Source organism: Alligator sinensis, unplaced genomic scaffold (assembly GCF_000455745.1).
Source record: "Alligator sinensis unplaced genomic scaffold, ASM45574v1 scaffold485_2, whole genome shotgun sequence".
Lineage (NCBI taxonomy): Eukaryota > Metazoa > Chordata > Crocodylia > Alligatoridae > Alligator > Alligator sinensis.
This window is the reverse complement of record NW_005842069.1, coordinates 1,033,382-1,052,399: the sequence shown is the minus strand read 5'-3', so window position 1 is coordinate 1,052,399 and position 19,018 is coordinate 1,033,382. Positions and strand designations below refer to the sequence as shown.

At 43.1% G+C, this 19,018-nt stretch overlaps 1 long non-coding RNA gene across 1 annotated transcript in view; it reads right to left on the bottom strand.

Annotated features, from left to right (window-relative positions):
* Positions 1 to 4,255: 4,255 nt before the first annotated feature.
* Positions 4,256 to 19,018, bottom strand: part of LOC102380090 — a 23,384-nt gene continuing 8,621 nt past the window's right edge. The window contains exons 2-3 of the long non-coding RNA XR_323812.1: positions 17,174 to 17,280; positions 4,256 to 4,740 (exon numbers count right to left, since the gene is read on the bottom strand). This is a non-coding gene — a long non-coding RNA (uncharacterized LOC102380090). The remainder of the gene's footprint in view (positions 4,741 to 17,173; positions 17,281 to 19,018) is intronic.

The following is a 19,018-nucleotide window of genomic DNA, read 5'->3' as shown; positions in this document are numbered from 1 at the left end:
TCTTTCCCTGCAAGTCTGCCTCTGAAACAGTCCAAAACATCCAAAATATTTCTGAAATATCTGAAACATTTCCAAAACAGTTTGGATGGATCTGTTTCATTTCACAGTTGTTTCAGAACCTTGCGTTTCATTTTGGATTCAGTGTTTCAGCTGCTGAAACATCCAAATTCGAAATGAAATGGCCACCAAATTTTTGCACAGCCCTATTATGTAGTAATTCATGATTGCAGAAGTTAGCCTGTTTTTTGATGGTCCCCCACAAGCAATGTTTTGAATTGCAGTTAAGAACAGAAAGGAAGTAATCAACACTCTTGAAAAAAACAAGCCAGGTTTTTTAAATATTTAAATATGGACCTAGGACTATGAAACTTAATTTTAGACATCAGTTTTGAAAAATTGTGTTCAGGTATCTTTCTTTCATATGTCATTTGGAAATGATAAAGCAGTTCAGCTGGTAAAGTAGGAAGAGATTACACATTTAACAGGTGAACATGGAATATGTTGTATAATGTAAAATTAAGCCATTCAACCACTTTGTGAGTTATATCATTTTTCATGATAGCTGGAGTAATATGGAAGGTTACTCATCTAGTTCCTTTTGAAAATGTCTTCCATTTGGAAGTTTTCTCTTTGAGATGCATACTTTCAAAACCAGGCAAAGATGAGCAGAAAAGTCAGTTTCATAGTAGTTAGGGGTCAGAAGGGACCTGAATAGATCATCTAGTCTAACCCCCCACCACTGGTTGGAGCACACGCTGGGATCACATGACCCCAGACAGATGTTCATCCAACCTCTTTTTGAATGTACCCAAGGTAGGAGCGAGGACCACCTCCCTAGGAAGTTGGTTACAGATCCTAGCTACCCTGACAGTGAAATAGTGCCTCCTAATCTCTAATCTGAACCTATTCTTTAGCAGCTTCTGGCCATTGTTCCTCGTCACCCCAGGTGCTGCTGGGGAGAATAGGGCTCTTCCTATTTGCTGCTGATCTCCCTTAACGAGTTTGTAGTTATATTACAAAATTTTCAAATTGGTTTAGTGAAGACAAGTTGGTAGGCATTTTCAAAACCATGACTAAAAATGATCCTGAAACATTTGCAAATCAATTACATTATACAAATGAATGCATACAATGTCTTCTGGCAAGTGCTTTTTTACAAGGGCTTTGTAGAAAGGATTATTATTTTTAAGGGCTAATTCTTTTGGCAGAAGTACAGGAAAATTGTTTAATAGGGCTTGAATGATACAAAATTGGCAAAGTACTTATTTTAGTAGTCATGAAGCCAGGATGCAGGGAAGTTATGTTGTGCTGAAAGGTTATGCAATAATTAGAATTATGTCTAATGCCACGACATTTAGAATAAACCTAATTGAAGTATGTGAGATATCAGTTTCTGATCAAAGTTGATTTTTTTAAAATTACATTAACTATAAAATTTTAATTCTACAAAGTAGACACAAATATCCAATGGATTCCTGGTAAAAATATGCTAGTTGAGTTTGTGGACAGAGCAGATACTTGTACATTTACAGTTTTCCCTTTATGTCATAGTTTGAAAACGTGGCTATAGAAGTGTATTTTGTGTTGTGTTCAAGCTAGGCTACTAAAGGGGGTTATTTTACAATGGCCAACATTTAAAACAGGTGGTTAGCTGTGTTTGTCTTCTGACTGACTTCAGGCTGACTAGATAGGCAACTTTATAGACTAAGATTATATATAAAGAGAACATCTTACAGGTGCTGATCTAGTCCCTGCTTTCCAGCAAATTTGTAGGCCAGGATATTAATAAACCTAACCATGAAATGGTTCCTTTTAGCTTAGTGGTTGAAATCTTCGTGAATATTTATCCTGTTTGTTTTCATTTTTAGGTTTTATAAGTGTGTGTGTGTGTGTGTGTGTGTGTGTGTGTGTGTAACTGATTATGTTAGATATTGTAAGCAGTTAGCTTAGCTTTATTAGAGGGCATTGTATTTTAGAGAAGCTGGGAACAAAACATAAAGGCTTCCCTAATTTTAGGCTGAATCTAACTTCAATATCAGGATAGGTTTTAAAATCTATAATAAGTGATTAAATGGCCAGCTATTTGGAAGAGAATAGGAAATTAGATAATTTCCAATGTATATGTCAAAGGAAAGGGCTTGTTAGATAATCTGATGGCATTGTCTGAGAGTGACAAACATTTTTTTCTGGGAAAGAGGGGGAATGTGATGTAGGATTTCAGTAGAGCATTTGTTAAAATGTCACTCAGGACATTAGTCTGAAAGGTCAAAAGTATAGGTATTAATGTGTGATCGAAAGCTGGAGGGGAAGAGTGTAGATATAATTGATGTTATCAAGTTAGGCTCTAAAAAACAGTGCTGGCCATAATTGAAATGGAAAAGTTTTATACACAAATCATTTTGAAAGTCTAACCCTTGTGCCTAGCTATTTATTTAAAATAAATAAAGTAGTAACTTTATAGAAACAACTTGTACTGAGAACAAAGGAAAGGTGTCATGGAATTCAGTCTCAAATTCAAAGTCATTCACTTTGGCAGCACTATAGTAATAACAGGAAAGAGTAGAAATGAAGAAAATAAAATGATATTGGTAAAAATGTTACACTGTTAGAATAAGATCTTAGTTTGTGTCAGCTATAAAAAAGTAGTCGGAGGGATTTATTAAATTCAAAGGAGATTCTGTTATATTTTATCATTAAGACTTATTTGACATATTGTAGATTCTGTTAGTCACCTAAGCAGCAGAAAAGAAAAAGCCAGAAGAGCAACATCTATAAGTCTTAATTTGAAAAAGAAATGAAATTTCTACTACATAGCCATAAGGGCCTGCATATATTTAAGCATGGAAAAGATGCTTATAAGATGACTTATGTTCACAACTGAGAGGGACACAGCTGAGAGTCAGACTGTTATTTGGCATTGGTGATGGGGGGTGGGGGAGGATGTAGGAGGACAGCTTATTGAAAAATCTTCTTTCCTTATGTCAGGTACAATCTTTGTCCTTACAGAACCCCAGAAATATTTTGTTCTAGTTGCTCATCCTCTCAGTTGGTGTGGGGTGGACTGAATGATATGTGCCCCCCCCCCCCCCCCCCCCCATTAAAGCATCTCTAAGTGCATCCTGAAAAAAACACTTGAAAAGAAGAAAAGACCATATAAGCAAACCCAAGGTCCTTCTTATTTAGATTTACATCATCTTCTCTCACAAAGGCGGTCACATTGCTGCATAGTATTTATTACTCATATTTGTTCTAGTCTTAAAATCTGGCTCTGATTACAGAAGCACTGTTAATGAGTGCACTGAACACTTTCATGCTGAGAATGTAATAATTTGTTGTCAAAACAGAGTGCATTCATCCACATCTAGTTGAAATAATGTTAAAACATTTAATTTAATTTATTGAAGTCAACTGATGTTTAAGCTGAATGCATAGACTTTTTTCTCTTTTTTTGTTCATTTTGTTTTCATCTGGGGTGGATTGACCTGAAATCTGGTTATACCAATTACATCAAAGTTTACTTAATTTTAAGTGTTCAAGATACTACTCTTCATTGTAGAGAAGGAAAGAAAATTGTTTTCATGTTACTTCACATACACTAATTCTGCCACCATAGTAACAGGTAGAAATGCAAAGAAATTGAGCTGTGTTATCTGTAGGTATTAACTTAATCAGTGGGACTGAATTTCACTAGGAAAAATGTAGTATTGTGTAAGATTAAGGAATCTTCAAAGTGCAGAGTGAGTCACTTTATTATTAGAGGCTATTATAAAAATGGAGACGGTATAGCAAAGGGCAGGCAGACTAATGGAATGATCTGGGTTATTTAAAAAGGTTAAAGCAATACAATAGATTCCTTTTTTTAGGAAGAGAGATTATAAATGCTACAAGGTAATTTTAAAATGAGTTTCAAGTACAAGGGTAAGGGGGTATTTAAATATACATAAAAGTAGGGCAGGAAACTAATGAGTTTTATACAGGAGTTCTTTGCAATTTGGGCCCAGTCCTGTATCTGTTAAAATCAATGGCAAAAGACAGTGATTTCAAAGTCATTTTTGGCTCAACAAGTCTTTATACAAGAAGACAACAGTGACAGTGACAGCAATATAAGCTAATACTTCAGTTATAGGGTGAAACAGTTGTATTTAGAATGATATGTTTTTTCTACACCAGGGATGCTCAACTCCTGGCCCTGACCCCATATGTGGCCCAAGGAGCCAGGTTGCCAGGCCCAGGGTGTGGAAATTTGATAGTGGAGGAGCAGTTGCAATATTAATTAATGCATCCGTGCTGGCAAATTTTCCTGGGGGGAGGAGCCCCCATGGGCTGGATAACATGTCTGTGCATGCTAGAGCTGGCTGGCACAGAGCTGGATTGGGTGATGCTCTAGTTGGAGTAGGGGTCAGTGAGTTCAGATTGGGAAGTGCAGGGTTAGATCCAGCATGGGTCCAGGTTGGTGCAGCACATTGCTAGATCAGTTGGCACAGGACTGGATCAGGGTGGCATGGGTCAGAAATATAGAAGCATTCTGCTGGATTGGGCAGCATGTGGCTGGATCTAGCAGAACAAGGCCGGATTGGACCATTCATGGATGGCCAGATCACAAAGCGCAAGCCCAGAGCAGGGAAGTTTTGGTTCCTTTCAGGGCAGCGTGTAGGCAGGAGTCCATATTGAGGCAGTGCAGGTCTGGATCAGGGTGTGTGGGATTTGGCTCATGGACCAACCCCATGTAACATTTCTCACCTGTGGAAGCAAAAGTTTGGGCACCAGTATTTTATACTGTAACACAGGTTTACATGCATCTTGACTTTATTTTTAAAAAAATGGAAATGCATCAGTGGCATTCTGACAACTTATAGTGACATCCTTTGATATTGATATAATTGTTATGTTTATCTGGACTCCAAGTGTATGTCATACACAGCAGGTTTAGGACAGCAGTTTAGCAAGGAATACAGTTAAAAGAAAAGGTTCAAAAGTTAAAAGAAAGTAATCTATCTTACACTGTTTCTGCCTGGGTAAATTACCCAATTTAAACTGGCAGCTACAGAATTTTCAATAAGGAATATGAAGCTAAACATGAAGACAAAAAACCCCCAGTATGTATAAGGGACTGGACTATATATAATCCAGATGGCCCCTCCCTGTCCTTTGTTCCTATATGCATGTGTAAATGTGTCTAATTAGGTATGTATAATTAGGGAAAATTGTAAACTTTGGGCACAAAATTCATAGGCCAAGAGTGACCATTGGCACCCACTTTTCTTATATCAACTTGTGTGGGACTCTAAGAAAATAAGCTACTATTCAAAGAATAGCTGTGTATGGTAAGCAATGCTTCAGAAGTGGTGAGCGTATATTTAATTTACACTTGGAAAAAAGGGGAAATATGCAGAATGTGCCAGAAAAGAGAACCAGACAGATACTACAAATAATAATTCCTCTGTTCAGCTTTGTAACCCAGTGCAGGATTCAGGGGTAGGAGCCCAGCCGGAGGGGGGAATGAATAATAGCCTGCCTGCTCAGGGACATGGAACCAGCTGACAGGCATGATTTCCTGGCCCCAGAGGAAGTTAAAAGCTCCCAGGGCTTCTGGGAGAGAGAGAGGGAAGGCTTCTAGAAAGGCAGCACAGAGCTGGAGTTGCCCTCTCTGAGGTCCAAGGAAGGACCACAGGTTTTGAGTTAACTCTTTGTTGTTTGTATATTTGTTTGTTTTATTATTGATGGTGTTTCCTATAAGAACAAGTTTGCTCCAGGGAAAATAAAAGCTGAATGACAGTCCACTATAAGCTGTTTATGTGCAAGGTAGATTATACTCAGTGTTATGTTAACTGTGCCTTTTGTCAAATCATGTCTTCAATCAGCACAAACATATTGCTATTCTCCCCCCCACCACACACACACTTTTTGTGTCCTATTCCTCCCCCTGTCCTTTCCAATATTTCTTCAATTTCATTTCAGGCCCATTAACATCTTTACAAGACAACAGCCACATGCAGATATTTTATATGGGTTGATGGTATTTGCTTGCTTGTTTGTTGCTTACTTAAAGATATACTTTTAGAATCCAGGTCACTTTCACCAGCAAATAGCCATTCTGTATCTATTTCTTTTCAGCTGGGTTCACTTAAGTAAGAAGAAGGAAATTGTCGGTAACCATGACCACCTGAAAAAATCATGGTAAAAACTGGATTGACAGAACACAAGCAGTGGAAAATATTTCCATCAAGGTAGGGGGTAATAGCTAAGACTAGATACAAGCATGGTGTCAGGATTTTGATAAAATCAAATTGCAGGTGGAGCCATGGGTCTTTCCTATAGAAAACTGCCTGTAAATCTCCTCAAGTGTGGGAGTTTGACTACTGGTGTATTCCTTTGGATGGTAAAACTTATTGTTATACCTAATGGAACACCTAGGAAGAAATCTTGCAAGAAGTTATCCTGAGATTTGAGCTATAACCCACAGGCTTTAAAATATATGTACAATAATAGCACCTAAATAAGGCGTCTTACAATAATAGCAATAATAAATAAAGGCATCTTACAATAATAGCACCCAAATAAGGCATCAGTAATGGTTTTTAGAGGTGGGAGGAAAGAAGGCAAAACCAGCAAAAACACCAATGGTACTTACAGATGTTTGGGGAGGTTTTAGGAGATTACAATAAAAATGGCCACCCAATTTAATTTTGTTTGCCTGTATGTGGACCTTACATATAGATTCTTTGCTAGGTCAATCTAACAGAACTGTACAGAAGTTGCAGGGAGGTTAGATCAGTTAGATCGGATATGACTAGACTGATCTAACTGAACTTCTGTACAGATTCAGAGTGAAACTCTGGGGCTAGGAAAGTCCAACCACTAGCCCCAGCCCTGGGGCTGCACTGTTCCTCCCCCTCCCTCCAGGCACCAGGCTTTTTTAGTCCTCTCTTTTTGAGTCCCCTCTTTTATTTTCCCCCTACCTGAGACAGGCAATCTGCCCCAAAGGGCCAGCCATCCCTCCCCCACCAGAACCCACCAAACCCCCTGATCCCTCAAGCTGCTCCTGGTGCTAGTTTTACTGGCATTTGTCAATGCAAGGAGCAGATTGAAGTAAATTGGGAATGAGGAAGGGGTGGGTGGGATTGGAGGCCGTTGGTTTGTGGGTGGAAGGTTCTTCATCTGAAAGGGGTGTGGAGCTAAAAATAGCTTCTGGTTCTGTGAGGAGAGAGAGGTCCCTGACTCCCACCAATTCCCCCCAGGGGAGCCATTATCCCACACACAAACCTGCCAGTCCCTCCATCAGCTGTCTATTCCCCACTCCCTGATTTAGTTTAATCAGGCTCCCAGCACCGGTGAACACCAGTAAAAACATCCCTTGGAGTGGTTTATAAGATTCGGGGTGTTTTGGTGGCATGGGAGCTGGATGGTTCTTGGAGGTTTGGCAGGATTGGAAAGCTGTCTGATTCAACTAACCCTCCCATTCCTCTTAATCCCCTGGCCCTCTAAGCCTCCCTGGCAGAACCCACTAGGTCCCTGACTCCCTACAAGCCCTCTTGCTACCCCCCCCATCCTGCCTGCCCTTCTCCCTTCTGCAGTTTACCATAGGTCAGGCCATGGGCAACTGATGCCACCTTAGTCACCCCCGTGTATCCCGTATGTGTTACCACTGGCTCCTGGCACCTATCTAATTAGATGGGGGGGGGGGGGGGCATTTTTAACATGATCTAACCCTCCCCAAAACTTCTGGCAGGAATATCCATATGCAGCCCAAATGAGTTAATGCTAACATTCTCAAGGAAGTTAAAGAGAAAGGATTTATAATCATATCTAGAGAGAATGAGCTGAGTGAGATAAAGTGGCCTGATCAATAAGAGGAGTTAAATTAATAACAACTCAAAGAGTGAGACTGAGCTCTTAACAACTACCTTTAATAGGAAAAGGAAAAGAAGTCTGGGTAATTATGGAGTAATGAAATCCTTTAAAATAGCTATTGATAGAGAGTGGATAAGGGAATACTTAATTTTTTAAACTTATGCAAGTCATCTTGGCCCCAGTGATGTATAACTTAGAGTGCTAAGGGAGATAACTAATAAATTGCTTAGATGGATTTCGACTGAAGCCAATAACAGACCTCATTGATTTCTATGAGAGCATGGTTGGGTCCAGATTTATCAAATTCTGGAAGTTTATTTTTGGAAAGGTATGGGGAACTGGAGTGATTTGGAAAGACTGAATACAAAATAAGTATGATAGAATAATTCAAAAAAGAAAAGGAAAATTATGCTGGTTATTGCTGTCCTAAATCCTGATAATGATAAATGAGAAGAAATATTAAGAAAGGGGCAAAGCATTTAGGAAACAGAACCACAGACAAAATTACTGTAACATAGCAGTGGAAACCATAAACATTGCATCAAAGCAGATCCTTACTCCAGAAAGTTCCTATTCAGTTTTTGTCAGCTCTGCCTAATCATCATGAATGTTCCTTTATTTGGGTCTTTGGCCCTTTGTCTGGCACACTTCACCATTGCTGTTTCAAATAGGCCATTTTGAAGTAGTATAACCTGGCTACATTCCCTCCTTCTCCACTTGCTAAGTATCTTCTCTGCATTCCTACTACATACTGGTAATTCTTGGTAAAGGATTGCACAATACATATGTCCTGTCTTTTTTAATTAAAAATATATTTATAAAATGAAAAATGGGTGTGCTTAACTACAAAGAGCAAAAATGATGTCTTCCACATAAATAACTGGATATAGGCTCTTACAAAAGTATTACTTAAAAAACAAAAAGAATGTATAGTGATTCTAGCTTAAATGTAAATAGTATTAATAGATTGAAGGAAAAGTAATAACAGAGTAAAGGACCAAAAAGGAATTGTAGCACACCTAATCACCAAGTTTAGGTGAATTTATTCAGTAAGGGTCTACAAAGATTGCACAGAAAACGGACTTATTCAGTATCTCTAATTTGTGAATTAAAAATAATGTGTGTTTAAAAGTCCTACTAAATGTGTTTTCAGGGCAATATGGAAGACAAATAAGCATATGTAAGTTTAGATTATATACACAGATCAGGTTAAATAATATTTCTGGCCTCATCTAGATCAGGATTTAAAGATGAAGCATAAGCAATTGCCAGCTAAAACATGGTAACTGACATGGTTTAAAAATCTAGTTTAGACAAAGCCTTTCACACATACTAAATCACATGACTTGAAACTTAGGGAAACAGTTTTTAGCATGTATTAAAGTATGTATTACTTGCCTACAGTAGACTTTTTATGTGATTGGTAGCAGAGAGTAAATCTCCCAAATCCCCCCCCCCCCCCCCAACCCTGCACATATCCATGGGAAAGATTGTTGTGGAAGCAGACTAATTAGCACCCTGTTCTCTCTGATTTGTCTATGCACAGAATATCCAAAGTTAACTAGCCATTTCTGATTTCTCACAAACCAAGATTGCTTGTTCAAATGTTTTATATACAGTGAAATTGGTTAGGTTTTGGCCTTATCTCTCAAAATGCTCTTCAGATTGTAAAGATTTAGGAAATGTACTGAGTACCACATACCGTTGGTTACATCTGTGAATAATACAGGAGACAATTTTAACTGTAGATTCTAAGAAATGTGACAGAATAGCATAATTATGTCTTTACATCTACAATGATGTTCCATTGAAGTAAGAATATAGCTGTCCTTGCCATCAAGTCTCACATTTCTACAGAGTGGTATCAGAATGATAGAGTCTTAAAAGTCAGTTTTGGAGTGTAGGGGAAGCCAATTACATAAAATCTGGGTATAGTCTCCTCTGGACAGGCATTCATTTCTACTGCTACGAATTTCCGGAACATTTTCTGCAGTAGAAATCTTCCTGAGAGAGGGAGCATATAAGCATTCCAAACTGCAGATACCCCTTCTCTACTTCTCAAAACAGTCTTTGGGAAGTCTGGGAAAGCAGCGACATGGGAAGAGTCCAGGTACAGGGAAATGCCCCCACACCTTTTCCGTACTGGTGTTCTCTTTTCTGGGAAGGGTTCAGGAGAAGCTGCAGCTGGACTCTTCCCATGGAGGAGTCCAGCTACCATTTTTCTCACTACTCTCCAAGTCTTCCACAGATTGGGGTTCCCGAATTCTTGTGGAAGGCTCAGGAGGGCATTGGCAGCTCAACTCCTTCCCTGATCAGGAAGTGTTTTGTTGTGGGACCTGCACCTACCCCATACCACAGTTCCCCCATTTTGGGGAAGGCTCAGGAGAAGATGCTACTTGACTCCTCCCAGTCATGGAATAATCAAGTATTAATTCTAGCAGGAAAAGCTCTTTTACAGGTGACAAAGTAGAAGATCTTTCTCATGTATGGGGTGTGTTTACTCCACAAGACACTGGATGAATGCATGTGTTAGCAACTTTTGCTGGACAGTGGTTGTAACTCCTGCACATAGCCTAAGTGTCATTCACTTTATTTGGGCAAAAGGTTGAACAGCCATGCCATGCTTGTCTGACCCATTTTTTCCTCCATTGTGTTCCCTGTTCTACCTTCTCCTTGACTTTTGACTAAGATGACTAACCACCTCTGTGTTCCCTCTTTTTACACATACACAGAAGTCCTGGAAAAAAGATTGTGACAGTATCCAAACAACATCCTTTTCCTAGAAATCTCATCCTACATACCAGTTCCTGGTTTCCAGGAAAGAACTATACCAAGATGTAATTTTAGCATAGAACTAGACCTCTCGCTGCTCAGTACAGCTTTCTCTACATAGATATTTGTATAGCCTACACAACAATACAGCCTTTGTTTAAAGTCTAAGGGCATGTCCACACATGCAGGCATGTGTGCTTGCAGCAGCTCGCATAGAAGTGGCACAAATTGAGCCAGGGCTTTTTGCCTCAGCACATGTCCCCGGACATGCACTTTGCTGTAGGGCAAGTTATGCCACTTGGGGCAAAATAACCCTGCCAAGCTCCTCCTGGATCTTCTGCCAGGGGGAGCTAGAGGCTGGGGCCCTACCCAGCAGCTCAGGGTTGTGTGTCCTCAGAAGCTTCTGAGGCATGACCATTTGGTATCTGAGGATGCTACCCCTTGTGCCAGATGGACTGCTGAAATAGCACCCTTAAAATCACTTTGAGAGAGAGGGATTGACCAGCTGGGCAATGTTGTATTGCTATATTTACAATGTTAAAGCAATGTGGAAGCCTAGAACTGTTCCTATCAACATAATACAGTAAATTCTGAATATATGTTTTGATGTTTACTTTTGGATTTCTTATCACATGGGTGTGTGATGGGGGGATGTGGGGTTTGTGGGGGAGCAGTGGGAAGGGGTATGGGTGGATATGGGGTGGGTGTGGAGGGATGTTGGGGGGATGCTGGTCAGTGTGTGTGGGAGGGGTGGGTAGGAATGGGGAGACTGTGACTGTGGGGGGCTTCTCAGTAAGGGTGGGTCCCCGGCCCACCACAGGGCACAGCCTCCCACACAGCACATGGACTGCACTCCATGGAGGGCCCCACCCCTCCCCTGCAGGGCCACAGCCCACCTGTGCAGGGCCCACCTGTGCAGGGTCAGAGCCCCCCTGCCCAATCCTCCAGCCCCTGCTGCTCACTTCCCCAGTTCCCTGGTTGCTTCCCAGCCCTGTGATCACTCCCTGGGGCTTGGCCCTGGCCACCTGGCAACCACACTGCTGCTACTGTTGCCTGGGCACTGCATGGCATGGTGTGCTTTTGGACATCTCAGGGCTGTGACCTGGGATCCCGCATTGCTCACGGTGAATGCTTGCCATGCTAGTCTGGGCCCTGCTTCCAGGGGCCCTTTGCACCATTTGGTCAGGCAGCTTCTGTCCACATGGGGCCCAGCCTGGTATGGCAGACAGTCCCTGTGGGCATTGTGGGGCCCTGGGTCACAGCCCTGAGCTGCCTGAAAGTGAACTGTGCAGCATCCTGCTGTGTAGGGCCAAGTCCTGCTGCTCCCTGTTGCATGGTGGACGGGGTGCTGGGACGTGTGTCATGAGGCCCCAAGTAGCCCCTGCAGCTGCTGCTTCAGCCAGTGAATGCAGGCTCTGTGGGGGGTGGGGGGAAGGGGGGCCGGGCATGGAAGCAAGTGGGGAGTTGGGGGAAGGAGAGAGAAACTGAAGGAGAGATTGGGGAGCTGGAGGAAGGATAGAGAAGCTTGGGGAGAGATAAGAGAGCTGAGGGAGTGAGGGGGAAGCTGGGGGAATGATTGGGGAGCTGGGGAAGTGAGCAGGGGAGGGGGCTGAGGCCAGGCAGGGACTCTACAATGGTCCCTTCCCCCATCCTCCAGCCCTCCTCACCCCTTACGTACCTGGCATGGGGCCCAGGCCCTGGTTGATGAAACCTGCACCGCTGCCTACTCTACATGGGCAGGCAGTGTGAGTCGGCACCGGGGAAAGGGCCAGTCATAGTTGCATTCTGGCTGGCTACCAAAGCATCTCTATGGAAGACCGAGCCTCTGGTTGCCTCAGGGCATGATCCAGGACAGTGTCCTGCCCTGCTTTTTTCTCCTGGGGTATTTTTAGAAACCTGGATATCCAGATGGCAAACTTTGCCCCTGCGCCGCAAATATGCAAAGCGGGGAATGTTTTTTTTTTTATTCCCACACATGCGTCTTGCAGTGTCTTGAAGGGGTTTGAGATCCTGCAAGAGGCATATGTATGCTCATGTAGACACACCTTAAAAGGCCACATGCAAGGAAAAAAGAATTTAGGAAATCACATGCAATAAAAGGATTGCAATAGCAATAAAAGAATTAATGCCTTCAATTAAGACGGTTCTGCAGTAGCTGCCCATCAGAGAGATTCTTGCACCTGACTCAGAAGCAACTAGCAACTGGTCCTCTTCACTGTTGCAGATCAAAGACAGGATTAAATTAACTACTAGTATTAGTCTGTATGACAATACTTCTGCTTTTAGTCCATTCACCATTCAAAGTAAATTAACATTACCTTTAAGGTTTGAGTTTTACTCTAAGTGCCCATTATTAAGCTGGGAGGAAGAAGAACACACGCTAGCGTTTGTGGGGAGGGGAAGAGACTTGACGCCTGCTTGCAGAACCCAAGCCTAGCAGGTAGGAAGGGCTTTTACACACCTTCCAGCATGCCTCACAGGCTCCCCAGGCTGTGAAAGACTCCAGAGTGGAGCTGAATGGCTGAGCCACCACTGATTGTCTTGGATGCCTGGGTTCTGTGTGTGTGTGTTTGTGTCCTAGGTGTCTGGGTTCTGTGCATGTGTATTGGGGACACAAATCCTGAGCTTCAGGAGGCTGAGCCCCTGAGCTTCCTTTCAAACAGCCCCTCCCCTACCTGGTGCCATCTTGTTGGCACCAGGTAGGGGAGGGGCCAGTGCAATGCATAGGAGGTGCATACATAGGGGGCGCACTCCTGACTGGCTGCGCTTACCACATAGGCAGTGGGCAGTGGGGGCAGGCGGGAGTGCCGGTGCCCCCCCTGCAAGCACTGGCCAGGGAGTGGAGCACTGTTGTGCTCCCAGAAGCAGCTGCAGCCACTTCTGGGATCACCATGGGACACCCCCCCCAGTTGCTGACTTGTCACTGGGGGTGCTGTTTGAGAGGAAGCTCAGGGGCTCAATCCCCTGAGTCTCAGGCAAACATGTAAATTGCATTTTTTGTGAAAATCATTTTTTAAAATTTTAATTAAAAACGCAAAACTGTGATTAAACAGGGCCCTACATAACAGGCTGTACAACTTACACACACACAGATGTATTCCCTTCACTCTTGGTCATTAGACCAATTGACATAAGAAGACAGACCTTAATCCTGTTCAGGTTAATCCAGCTCTCCTGCTGCCAGTTTTCTGTGTCTGTGGAGAGTCTGGCAGGCCAAGTACTGTGGCCTTGTGTGTTATGCTAAATTTAGATAAGGAGTGGGGTAAGTGGAAATGAAATTATGGTTCAGAGTAATTTGGTCTGAAATCTATTCCTACAACATTTTATACCAGCAACAAATGAGTTCCCCATTAGGTACAACTTTGACAGAGAATTATGGGTCAAGCTGAACAGACTGAGATTGGGATACAGATGTTTCAAAACAATACTGTACAAGATGAACATGTTGGATAACCCCCTGTGTGAATACAGTGTCCAGAAAACAGCACAGCACTTAGTCAAAAGGGGCAATCTTTATAGATGCCCAGGTGGGGTAGACTGAATCTGCAAACTGAGCAATAATACCAGACAGTGGCTCATAGCTGGCTAGAGGGAACAGGTGGGTGGGGATTGGAAACAGGGGCTTTGCCACCTTGGGTTATTGAGAGCCAAGGGGCAGAGCCAGCTCGGCGCTTGAGCAGACCATGCAAGTTCAGGCCAAAACTAGAGTTGCTGCCCTTTGAGGTGGGGTGGTGCAAAGCCTCATAGATTGCCAGTGGAATGTGATCTAATGTGAGTCGCAATGGGATTTCATAAAGATACTCATTACAGCTCTGTCATCTACAGTGCTGAGGTCTGATACCACATCGAGAGTTATCCTTGGCTGGGATCCACTCTATGTTCCCTGACCATCTATTCAGTTACAGTTGTAGAGCATTTTCTCTGTGCTTTTACTGCACAATAAGTGTAACTCCTTTACCTAGCCTTAAACATAGAACCAAGTACTGAATACTGTGATCTAGTGCAGTTTTCTAATGCACTCATTATGTTTTAAAACAACAGTAAAATGTAGGTACTTTCAGTATAACATTTTCAATTTATTTACTTTAGATCAGGGAGGAAATCAGCAACTTGTATTTCTTCCAAGAGCATTGCAAGATGATTCCTCTCTCTCAGAAGCTGTGTTTTAGAACTTTAAAGACCAAGTGCTCACAAAACATAGGAACGGCAATTAAACATCAAAATTGCATAGTTACAAACAATATAGTGACAAATATTGTAGTGAATCAGTGAATTAACTGTTTATTGTTCAGTGCATTACAGTGTTTAATGAATTCTAATATTATGCTACAGTAGCTTCCCTAAATGAAGACATTCTTTACTGTCTTTAGTAATGTCTCTCTTACTGAGGGAAAGTAATTCTTTTTTCATGTTATTTGGTTTGACTAAAAGCTTTTAAAATTCAATGTGCAAATGTTCAAGATTTGGTATTTTTAAATATCCAAATTAGAACCTTCTCACTACCTCCCATCCCTACATTTAAGCTTTTTAAGTGAAGCTGTTTATTCTCATTAACTAAAGGCATTGGAGGCCATAGTGATTTCACAAAGATTAAAGCTTCTGAGATTTTGTTTCCCAAAGCTCATACAAAGAGAAATCCTATTAACTTCTTGTATTATTAATATGTCATGTGATATTTGATTTCACAGATCCAGATCAGTATTCATTTTCTGCTCTGTTTATAATTTTTCAGAAACAGTTATTGTAAATGCTAATAAGATTTTTTTTAATGACAGGAATTTCAATATATGGGAAAATAATTATCAAAAGTTTTTATATCATGCATTTTAATGATGTAAATTTCAATATGTCATTTTAAAGCATTCTGCTTAGAAATTATCTAAAATTGTATTCCAGATGGGATTGTTTTCTATTATAGAGCAAATTGTTCTAGCTGAGAGATTCTGTTCATGAAAAGACAGTAATCATGCAAGAAGGTTATATTCTGTGCCTGCCCAGAAATATCTATCACACTTCTTTTTTTGTGTTTTCCAACTAGTACCAGCCAGGTTACATGTGTTATCAACATAAGCTTCTCCCGAGTTTAGGCAAATTGGATTTTAATGTGGTGCTCGTGTGTTCCTTTTTAAAAATAAAGACTGGAAAAAAATGTGTTGTCAGGGTGTGGTTTTGTCATAATACAGAACACCCCTTTCATTTTCCTCAGTCTTCATGAATTGCAATCAAATTAAGGACCAGCCCCTAAACATTTGATAGGCAAGATGACTCAGTCTCTTTTGATCATCCTGTTTATCCAACATGATTTCAACATAGTCCTAAATAGTTGTGTGGAAGTACCTAGGCATGATGTGGTGAGTGCTGTACCATCCGTCTTGACCGGGACCACCCCCTTCCCTCAACTCACCTGCCATGACTTGGTGTTACTGGATGAAAAAGGAGGAGTTCAGTGGTGATCCTATTCCTAGGGACCCTGGAGATGGAGGTACCCATGGTCTCGACGCGATGTTCCACGGGGCTCCACCTGCCCTACCCCCTGTCCACTCACCAACCAATTGATGAAGTCTATGTTGTCCAGCCATGCCCGGTAGACCCCGATTTCCTGGGGGACCAGCATCAGTGTAAATTCCTATGGGCTAGCCTGGCTGTTATGGCTGCTAGAATCCCAGCCTTGATTGCGGCTGGGCTAGGATTCTGTCTCCTCTTTTCTGTTTTTTTCTCTCTGGTGTCCTCCCCTCCTTGCCTCTGATGAATTTGCTTGGAAATTAGACGCTGGGGGGGGGGATGGAACTGTTTCCCCCTCCCAGTCTAATGCAGGGGCACCGCTTCCCCTGCTCTGGACTCCAGCCCTGAGCCAACTTCAAGGCTCCTGTCGGCCACTGGAGCCTCCCCACACAAGGTGTGCCTCTCAAGAATGTGCTCCTCCTCCCCCATGCTTCTGGGTTCCAGTGGGCTTTTCAATCCTCCCGTGGTGGCATCTCTGGCCACCATGATTGGCCCAGGGTTTCCCTGCCCCAGGAAGAGCTGATTGAAGAGCCAGCATAGCACTGGCTTGCATGACTGTAGCACCTGCTCCGGCTCCAATTGAGTGCCGGGAGGTAAGTTTGTCTGGGGAGGGGGCTTTGTTTGGGTAGCATGGGGTTCATGGGGTTCCCCCACCCCCTTCCAGTGTCTGTGGGGGCTTCTTACTGCCACAGACCTCCCCCCTTAAGTTATCTTGTGGCAGCTGAATCCCTCGTATGGTTTCCTGAATGGCCTGATGTTCCTCTTCATGAGCTTGGTGTGCCTCCTCAGCCAGCTCCACTAAGCTACAACATCTAGAGAGGAAATCCGCTACAAAATTATCCTTGCCAGGATGATGCAGTACCATGAACTTAAATGGTTGTAGAGCCAGAGCCCAGAGAGTGATATGGGATTTTCACTTTGTTTCTTGGTTAGCCACTGCAGTGGGGCATGGTCTCTCACCACCTGGAATTCCCACCCCATCAAATAATATTTAAAATATTATATCACCCAGCGTATTGCCAGGCACTCCCTTTCGATTGTGGTGTACCTGGTTTCGGTGTGGTTGAGTTTACAGCTTGCGAAAGCGATCAGGTGCTCAACTTCCCCCCATTTTGGCAGCTGTATAGCCCCGAGGGCCCTGCCTGATGTGTCCATCTGCAAGATAAAAGGGGAAGAGAAATCAGAAGTGTGTACCACAATGTTGCAATACATTGCCTCCTTTAGAGCTCCTTGAAGCTTCTTTGCATTTCGGGTGTCCTCTTTAGCACTGCTGCTGGCCCCACCTTGAGTGCATCTGTAAGGGTTGCGACAAGGCCCACAAAAAATGGTATGAACCTCCCATAGTTATTAATGAGACCCAAGAAGGAATGGAGTTGTCAACAGTTGTGTGGTTCTTGAAATTGTCATATAGTATCCACCTTGTCTGCCAGGGGACGAATGGCTCCCCGTCCTACCCGAAACCCTAAGTACTTAGTTTCTGTTCCTGCCAATTTGCATTTTTTTGGATCGGCAGCCAACCCTGATGTTTGAAGCTCTCCCAGGACTGCTCTTAGGGCCGTGAGGTACTGACTCCAATCGGGGGTGAAGATGATGATATCATCGATATAGGCTGCCACATATGCCACGTGGGGTGCCAGTAAGGTGTCCATAAGCCTCTGAAAAGTGGCTGCCACGCCATTCAGCTCAAAGGGCATCCATACAAATTCAGACAGGCCCCAAGAGGTCCCAAATGCGGTTTTGGCACAGTCAGTGGCTCGCATTGGGATTTGCCAGTATCCTTTGACCAGGCCGATGGTTGATATGTATCTGGCTTCCCTGATTCTCTCAATGAGGTGGGTTATATGTGGCATGGGGAAGGCGTCAAAGGTCACTAAGTCATTTAACTTTCTGAAGTCCATACACAAGTGAAGTGACCCATCCAGTTTAACCACCGGTACAATTGGACTGCACCACGGACTTCAAGACAGCCGGATGATTCCCAGATCCTGCCTTTTCTCAATCTCCTGCCACACTTCCTGCTGCAATCATTGGGGTATAGGCCTCCATCTCTCCCAGACTAGTGTGCTGGGTGGGGTCCTGATCTCATGTTCAATTCCCTGTGCTCACCCTGGGGTTTCCTGGAACCTGTCCCAGAAGGCTTCTATTACTCTAGGAAAGCTAAGGCGGACATAGAGCTAGGACTGGCGTCCAAGATCAAAGATAATAAAAAGTCCTTTTTCAAATATATACGGAGGATGAAGAAGGCACTGGGAAATGTGGGGCCCCTGCAAGATGTTCTTGGCAATCTGGTGGTTGTGCCAGAGGAGAAGGCAGACCTCTTTAACAAATTCTTCACCTCCATTTTCTTGTGCAGGGACTGGGACTCCCCCACCGTGTTTCAAGACGGACTCTAGGGGAACGCCTCAAGACCTAAGGTTGAGGAGGACTGGGTTAGAGTGTTTCTGGAGGGGCTGGACGTGTTCAAGTCAGCAGGTCCAGATGCTTTCCACCCCAGGGTGTTGAGGGAGCTAGCAGGGGTTATTGCTGGGCCCTTGGCACAGCTTCACGAGCGCTCGTGGTGCTTGGGCCAGGTGCCAGATGATTGCAAGATAGCCAATGTGGTCCCCATCTTTAAGAAAGGGAGGAGGGAGGACCTGGGCAACTATAGGCCCATCAGTCTTACCTCAATCCTGGGGAAATTCTTTGAGAAGATCATCAAGGAGCACATCTGAGATGGGCCGGCATCGGGGATGATGCTCAAGGGCAACCAGCACGGTTTCATTAGGGGCAGGTCATGTCAGACCAACCTGATTGCCTTTTACGATCAGGTCACAAAAGCATTGGATGCAGGTGTTGCCGTGGATGTAGTCTTTCTGGACTTCAGCAAGGCCTTTGACACTGTCTCCCACCCCAT